The sequence below is a fragment of the Scleropages formosus genome, chromosome 10 (genome assembly GCF_900964775.1).
Source record: "Scleropages formosus chromosome 10, fSclFor1.1, whole genome shotgun sequence".
Taxonomy (NCBI): Eukaryota; Metazoa; Chordata; class Actinopteri; order Osteoglossiformes; family Osteoglossidae; genus Scleropages; species Scleropages formosus.
In genome coordinates, this window is record NC_041815.1 from 410,228 (window position 1) to 418,115 (window position 7,888).

The 7,888-nt window shown below is 43.4% G+C and overlaps 1 non-coding gene across 1 annotated transcript; it reads left to right on the forward strand.

Moving 5' to 3' along the window:
• The first annotated feature begins 4,748 nt into the window (after positions 1-4,748).
• Positions 4,749-4,821, forward strand: trnav-aac (transfer RNA valine (anticodon AAC)). The gene has a single exon. It is a non-coding gene; the product is annotated as a tRNA-Val (tRNA).
• Positions 4,822-7,888: the final 3,067 nt, after the last annotated feature.

Genomic DNA, 7,888 nt, shown 5'->3' on the forward strand with positions numbered 1-7,888 from the left:
CCCTAATTGAATGTGCTGCTGGTGGCCTTCCTCGGTGCACTCCCACAGGAAGACTCCCTTGTCTTTGCACCCTGAGTCTTCGCACCAAGAGGCTGCCGCTACGAGTCACTGGCTGCTATTTAAACCAAGCTAATTCCTGTCAGCTGACATTCCTAATCGAAATCAAAACTACTCCAACAATGGCGACCAAAACAGACGCGATGAATCGATCAACGGAGTCACGTCCACTCTACACTACAGGACATAGAATTGTTTAGCTTTAAATGCGCCCTAACAAACAGCAAAATACAATTCAACAAATAAATTAATAAAAATACCACTGACTACTACAGAAAAACACACAACCAATTGCTTCTGACTATCTGCACAACTGCACAACAAGAATGCATGTCAGGGAAAAAGCGGCAGCAACAACAACCTTACCCGAAACACGATGAACTGCAGCAACGGTCCTCCAAGGCAAAATAAAATGCACTCTTCTGGACAGAGACTTCAGATGTTGTTCCTGGAATCTGCTGGAGCCACTCTTCCAGTTTTGGGGGTTACAGCCCCAAATCTGGACTTCAGTTTCCACATCTCTTCCAATTCATCCAATTCTTCCAGTTCCAACATACGTATATATAAAATCAAATATAATGTTTTTATTTCATGCTCTTATGGCTGTTTTGGATATTAGTGAATTTACATGTCATGTTTAGAGTAAAAGAAGGAAGGGACTGAGGATCCACACATGAGCACCAGCACCTTGGTCTAGCTCTGAGCCAGGATTCTTTACTGAGCTTCTAATTTACATGGTACCAAAGTACTCCTGTTACGGGATGTGGAAAAAAAAAAGAAAAAATTCAACACTGTGATTCAGTCCCATTGTTGCCGACCCTAATGCAGACACCAGCCATCCCAGCTCACCAGAATGATCATCTGCCTTCCCAGCTCGCTGTCTGTGATCTCCTGTATGCGTAAGGAAGACAACTTGCTGTACTGCTCTATTCATGTCTGCAAAACTCAAGGTTTTGCCTCCCTGTGGGCTCTGTATCTACTCAGTTCACAAGGGAATTGGTCTCAGGTGTGGAACTTGAAGACAGCTTCCATCGCTGGGACATCACACCCCACTGAGCTGCCTGTAACACTGCTATGTACATTGTATTTATTAATTTATCAGATGTATCTTATGAGCATTTGATTTACACATTTTTGAACATGTGAACAGTTCCTAGTTTTATTTATTTTCAATTGCACTGTTCTTGTTACATTTCTCTGTTGCTAGGTCATAATGACCTGTTCCTGCTTGCTACCATGTTTATGTGATGAGTCAGAGCTCTTAGCTAGTTTTGTTTCATCAGTTTATGCTGTATCACAAATAACACATGCAGTCAGATTTAAGCTCACTCAAAATTATACTCCATTACACTCCAATTGCTTGACTGTTTCATTCTCCTGTGCTGCATGATGTCCAGGAGGGAGACTGCATTGTCTTCTGTATATAAAGCATAACTGAAAATATTGAATGTGGATTGCAGAAATGGTTTCTTTTTTTCCCCCAGTTATTTTAAAGCGGACAACTTTAACGTTGCTTCAGGTTAATAAGAGACAAAATAAATGTCCTACAACACATTGGCATCCCATCCACAGCGTTTCCCGCTTCACACCTTCGGCCCATTTCTAGAAGAGGTTGTGGAAGAAAGAGAACATGCATTGTGCTGTAGGAGCAGGCGGTGAAAAGTGAATCACATGAAATCAAAGTGAGTTTTCAATTAAATACAGCCTTTTTAACAGAAACAAACAGGTGACTAGATCAAGGGGTATTATGTGTGAGAACTTACAATCACAGTGGGGCATAATCATAATCACATACTGTACATGCCCATATGATGATGCACCAATCAGCCACAACAGTAAAACCACCTGCCTAATATTGTGTAGGTCCACCTCATGTCACCAAAACAGCTCTGACCCATCGATGCATGTACTCCACAAGACCTCTGAAGATGACCTGTGGTATCTGGCACCAATACATTAGCAGCAGATCCTTTAAGTCCTGTAAGTTGTGAGGTGGAGCCTCCATGGATCGGAGTTGTTTTTCCAGCACATGCCACAGATGCTTGATCGCATTGAGATCTGGGGAATTCGGAGGCCGCATCAACACCTTGAACTTTTTAACAATTTTTGCACTGTGGCAGGGTGCATTATCCCACTGAAAGAGGCCACTGCCATCGGGGAATACTGTTACCATAATGGGGTGTACGTGGTCTGCAACAATCTTTAGGTAGGTGGTACGTGTTGAAATAACACTAGATTTACATTTATTCATTTAGCAGATGCTTTTCTCCAGAGCGACATACATCTCAGAGAAATACCATTTGTGCATTACATTAGGAGAAAGGGGTATAGTTGCAGATGTGTGATTCTTAAATAAAGTTAGTTTCTTTCCACTATATGCACCGATGTTCATCACATGAGTAGGTACATAAAACTCAGAATAGATGATGAACAATCTTTAGGTAGGTGGTACATGTCAAAAGTAACAACCACATGAGTGCCAGGACCCAAGGTTTCCCAGCAGAACATTGGCCAGAGCATCACACTGCTTCCACCAGCTTGCCTTCTTCCCATAGTGCATCCTGCTGCCATCTCTTCCCCAGGTAAACGATGCAGATGCACCATCTTCAACATGATCTAAAAGAAAACCTGATTCATCAGACCAAGCCCCCTTCTTCCATTGCTCCCTGGTCCAGTTCTGATGATCACATGCCCATTGTAGGCACTTCCAGCAGCGGACAGGGGTCAGCATGGGTACTCTGACAGGTTTGTGGCTACACAGCCCCCTCTGCAGCAAGCTGTGATGCACTGTGTTCTGACACCTTTCCATCATGGACAGAATTAACATTTTCAGCAATTTGTGCTACAGTAGTTCTTCCGTGGAATCAGACCAAAAGGGCTAGCCTTCACTCCCCACACACATCAGTGAGCCTCGGGCGGCCGTGACCCTGTCACCAGGTCACTGATTGTCCTTCCTTAGAGCACTTTTGGTAGGTACTAACCACTGCATACCAGGAACACCCCCACAAGACCTGTTGTTTTGGAGATGCTTTCACCCAGTCATCACAGTTTGCCCCTTGTCAGCACTATGCAGAGCCTGACACTTGCCCATTTTTCCTGCTTCAAACACTGACTGTTCACTTGCAGCCTAATACATCCCACCCCTTGACAGGTGCCACTCTAATGAGATAATCAATGTTATTCACTTCACCTGTCAGTGGTTTTAATGTTGTAGCTGATCGGTGTATATAGGACCGTCAATGGACAAGTCAATAACTGCAAGTCTCAGCAAAGTTTAATTAAATATCAAGTTATTTCCTTTCTCATTTTTTACTGACTGCGATCTGAGTAGGGTTTACAGTACTACTCCATGTTTCATACAAAATGTATTAGGTGTAATAAGGTATATATATAATTCAGTGTATGGGGTAGCTAGTGGTTAGTGCTACTGCCTTTGGACCCAAAGGTTAGAGGTTTGACCTTCACCTTTGGGTGTAGTACCCTTGAGCAATGTACTTACCTTAAGTTGCTCCAGTAAAATTACCCACTTGTGTAAATGGTTGTAAGCATGTAATAATTGTGACCTTCATATTTTAAGTTGCTTCGGAGGAAAGCATCAGCTAAATGAATAAATGTAATAATAGTCACTTGCTGAATTTCTTCAGTCTGAAATTCTCCAGTTTTTAAACATTCCTGTCAAAAAATCAAAAAAATCTGACTCCAATCTATTTTTAAACACTGAAATGTCACTAAAGCTTAATCTTTAAATGTGTTATTGGTCTTTATCAATATGTAGTACAAAGCATTGAAAAAAGCTTGTTGAAACACCCTGTTAAAAGAGTGTTAACACATTTTTGGTTCCTGTTCGTTGACACTGAATGACACTTATTTTAATGACACTTAAAAAAAAGAAGTCTTACTGTAAAGAGACAAACATTCTAGACTAGAGCTCTGCTATAGTAGGTATACTGGGCGTTTAAACATAATATCAATATAAAAAAAATCTCTTCACACTCACTGTAAATTACTTACTAGAAATAACAAAGTTAACATTTGTTTGTAAATAACCCCAGTTTATGTTTAAAACTTACCTTCCTTGAAATGCCTATTGTTATTGAATATCTTTTATTTAATTGCATTTAACTTATTTAATTTTATTTTATTGTATTTGTAACATTGTTTTCATTCAACAACAAATTTTGTTTTCATTATCGAAATCAGACGATGATCATTTCATTTGTCTTTGATTTAAATTATTTTTACGGCTATTTTTCAGACACACGTGATTAGTAAAGGAAGGAATGGAAATTAAATGTTAAACATCTGTATCTCTTTTTTTTTTTTACACCAGCTGCTCTTACATTGGTAGAAGTTAAGGTTTCTTTCACTCACTCACATTTTCTGAACCGCTTGTCCCATACGGGGTTGCGGGGAACCGGAGCCTAACCCGGCAACTCAGGGCGTAAGGCTGGAGAGGGAGGGGACACACCCAGGACGGGATGCCAGTCTGCCGCAAGGCACCCCAAGCGGGACTCGAACGCCAGACCCACCGGAGAGCAGGACCCGGTCCAATCCACTACGCCACTGCGCCGCTTTTTAAGGTTTCAATAAATAAAAAATTTAAAAAAATAAAACCATCAGTTAAATTTTGACCATCAGCCAAAGCGCGGTACTTCGTTTAATACTAAACCCGTGGGTAAACAAGCCAACAAGTTCCCGTAGTGTAGTGGTCATCACGTTCGCCTAACACGCGAAAGGTCCTCGGTTCGAAACCGGGCGGGAACACTTCTTGTGTTTAATTTTTCCACAAATTCTATAGAGCTACATTTTGCAATTACATTGATACAGCAACAAAAACTGTAAATAATTCCAGATGACCCTCAATACAAAATCAAATATTTATTTGTCCACTTCTTTACATTTCATTTAATAAATTTCACTCGCACGGGGAATATCTAATATACATTTCCATTTAATCCGCGAGTCACAAACTAAATTTTAACATTTTGACAGGAATGCCTGAATTTTAGACGCCTGAAATGTATGTACACAAGTAAAAAAGCGTTATGTTAAATAACAAATCATGACGGCACTTGGGGGGACTCTTTTTCATCCCGGATAGCAGCGGACGTGGTTACTCGTCTGAAATGAGCTGCTAACCCAGGTTATGTGACTGAAGTAACGATAAATGGCCGCGAGGGTGCGCTGTTTCAACATCAATACAATCTCTCAGTCCACGGATGCATGACGTTCGTGTTCACCGCCGCTACTCCGAAAAGAAAGAATTACAGGCAGTCCCTGGATTACGAATGAGTTCCGTTCCTAAGTCTGTCTTTAAATCGAATTTGTACGTAGATCGGAACAGTTAGGTACAGTTCGTATCTAACGTCACTTAGTCAAATGTTTGTCTTAGTATATTGCGTACCTTTCTATGCATAAAATCATTAAAGAGTTCCAGATACACTAAAACACCTTTAACATAATACAGTAATCATAGTAATAAAATAAATAATAATATGTAACTACAGTTTTTCTAATAGAGGGGGAGAGATTTTGGGACAGAGCCTTTTACATGCTCCATTATTTTCGCTTTGTCATTTAAAATTCTCCAGATCGTTGACTGACTGTAACCTAATGCTTTCCAATGTTTGTTGGCGTTTCACCTTTTTCGATCTCTTTAGTTTCATTTGTGATCATTTTCCTTTTCTTTGATGCTTCACCATCACTTACACCACATTTACACTTTGATGCCATGGTTATGAGGGTAAAAACAAAAAAAAAAATTAAAGCCAAATACAGTAACACACGAGACACTGTTAACAGCAACGTGGTCAGCAACCTTTTTAGTGAGATGCGAGTAGCCTAACTGCCACCACACCGCCCTTGGGACTGCACCGTTGACCTTCTGCCCGGGGCCACTTCCCCACGAGGCTGTGTGTACCCCTTGTCTCTCCCGGAACAAAAAGCAATGAAGGACTACATCACCAAGGCCCTAGGTGCCGGAATTATCCACCTATCTACCTCCCCAGTATCTGCAGGGTTTTTTCATGGAGAAGAAAGACAGGGGCTTGAGGCCATGCATCTATTACAGGGGACTGAACGCCAGTACCATCCGTAATCCACACCCCTTACCTCTGATCATCGCTGCATTAGAGCGGATGCATGGGGCTACCATTTTTACAAAGTTAGACCTCAGGAGCGCCTACAATCTCATTCGTATTCGGGAGAGGGACTAGTGGAAGACCGCATTCAGCATCATTCAGGAGCACTATGAATACCTCGTTATGCTGTTTGGCCTGTCAAATACTCCCTCAGTGTTCCAGGTTTTTGTGAATCATATGTTGGGGATATGGTCAATGAAAGTGTGCTTGTCGATTTGGATGACATCCTTATCTTCTCCCGAACCAAGGAGCAACATATGCAGGTGAGAGCAGTACTGCAAAACAGGCTGTATGTGAAAGGGGAGAAGTGTTTATTTCACCAGTCTCAAGTATCTTTCTTAGGGTATGTCCTCAGCAGAGATGGGGTGGCCATGGACCCTGGAAAGGTATGTACTGTCTTGAATTGGCCCAGACCCACTGGACTGCACTGGACCGATGCCACAGACCACATCTTCCAGGAGCTACAAGCCAGGTTTACCTCTGCCCAAACACCCCAACCCTTCTCTGCCGTTCATAGTCGAGGTGGATGGCTTGCTCATGGGAGAGGGAGCCGTTTTTTCTCAGAGGCAAGGGGATCCCTTTAAGTTATACCTTTGTGCTTACTATTCACACAAACTATTCGCCTCCAAAAAGAATTACGACATCGGAAACAGATAGCTACTTACTATGAAATTGGCATTAGAGGAGTGGAGGCAATGGCTCAAGGGTGCGGTCCACCCCTTCCTGCTGCTAACAGATCACCACAACCTGGAATATCTCCAACAGGCCTGCTGGCTGAACCCCCAACAAGCTTGCTGGGCTCTGTTTTTTTTTAGCAGGTTTGACTTCACTGTGTCGTATTGTCCCAGATTGAAGAATAGAAAGGCCGATGCCTTGTCCCGGATTCACGACCCCGCACCAGAACACTTTGAACCGATCTTACCTGAGCACCGCATGGTGGCTCCAGTCTGGTGGCAGTTCTTCCTGGAGTGGCAAGAGGCTCAGGCTGCTCAGGCAGCCCCACCGGACAAACCGGATGGTAAGGAGTATATGCTTGTTAGCATGAGGACATCTCTCTTTCAGTGGACCCATGATTCCCCAGCGACAGGACGCCCTAGGGCACACCAGCCCCTCTCTCTCCTGTAGGGCCGGTTCTGGTGGCCTTTCCTAGTCAAGGACGTCCGTGAGTATGTGGAGGTGTGTCCCACATGCTCCCAGGCCAAGACCCCAACCCTGAAACCCGCCAGTTTACTGGAGCCCCTGCTTGTACCTACACTCCCATGGTCCCATGTTGCAGTAGACTTCCTGGTGGACCTTCCCCTGTCTAAACGTAAGATAACCATCCTCACCTTGGTGGACCACTTTTCAAAGGCTTGCCGATTGATTCCCTTCCCCAAGCTGCTGACAGTCTGGGAGATGGCCGAAGCCCTCTTCCAACAGGTTTTCCAGTGTTTCGGGTTGCCAGAGGACATTGTTTTGGACAGGGGACCCCAGTTTGTGTCCAGAGTGTGGAAGGCCTTTTGGGACTGGGGATCAGGTTGAGTCTCACTTCGGGCTACCATCCACATGCCAACGGTCAGGTGAAACGCACGCAACAAGACGTCTCCCAGTACCTCAGGTCTTATTGTGCCCAGAAACAGCATCAGTGGGCCTGGTTTCTACCCTGGGCAGAGTATGCTCACAACGCTCTGTACCACCACTCCAGCGATCTC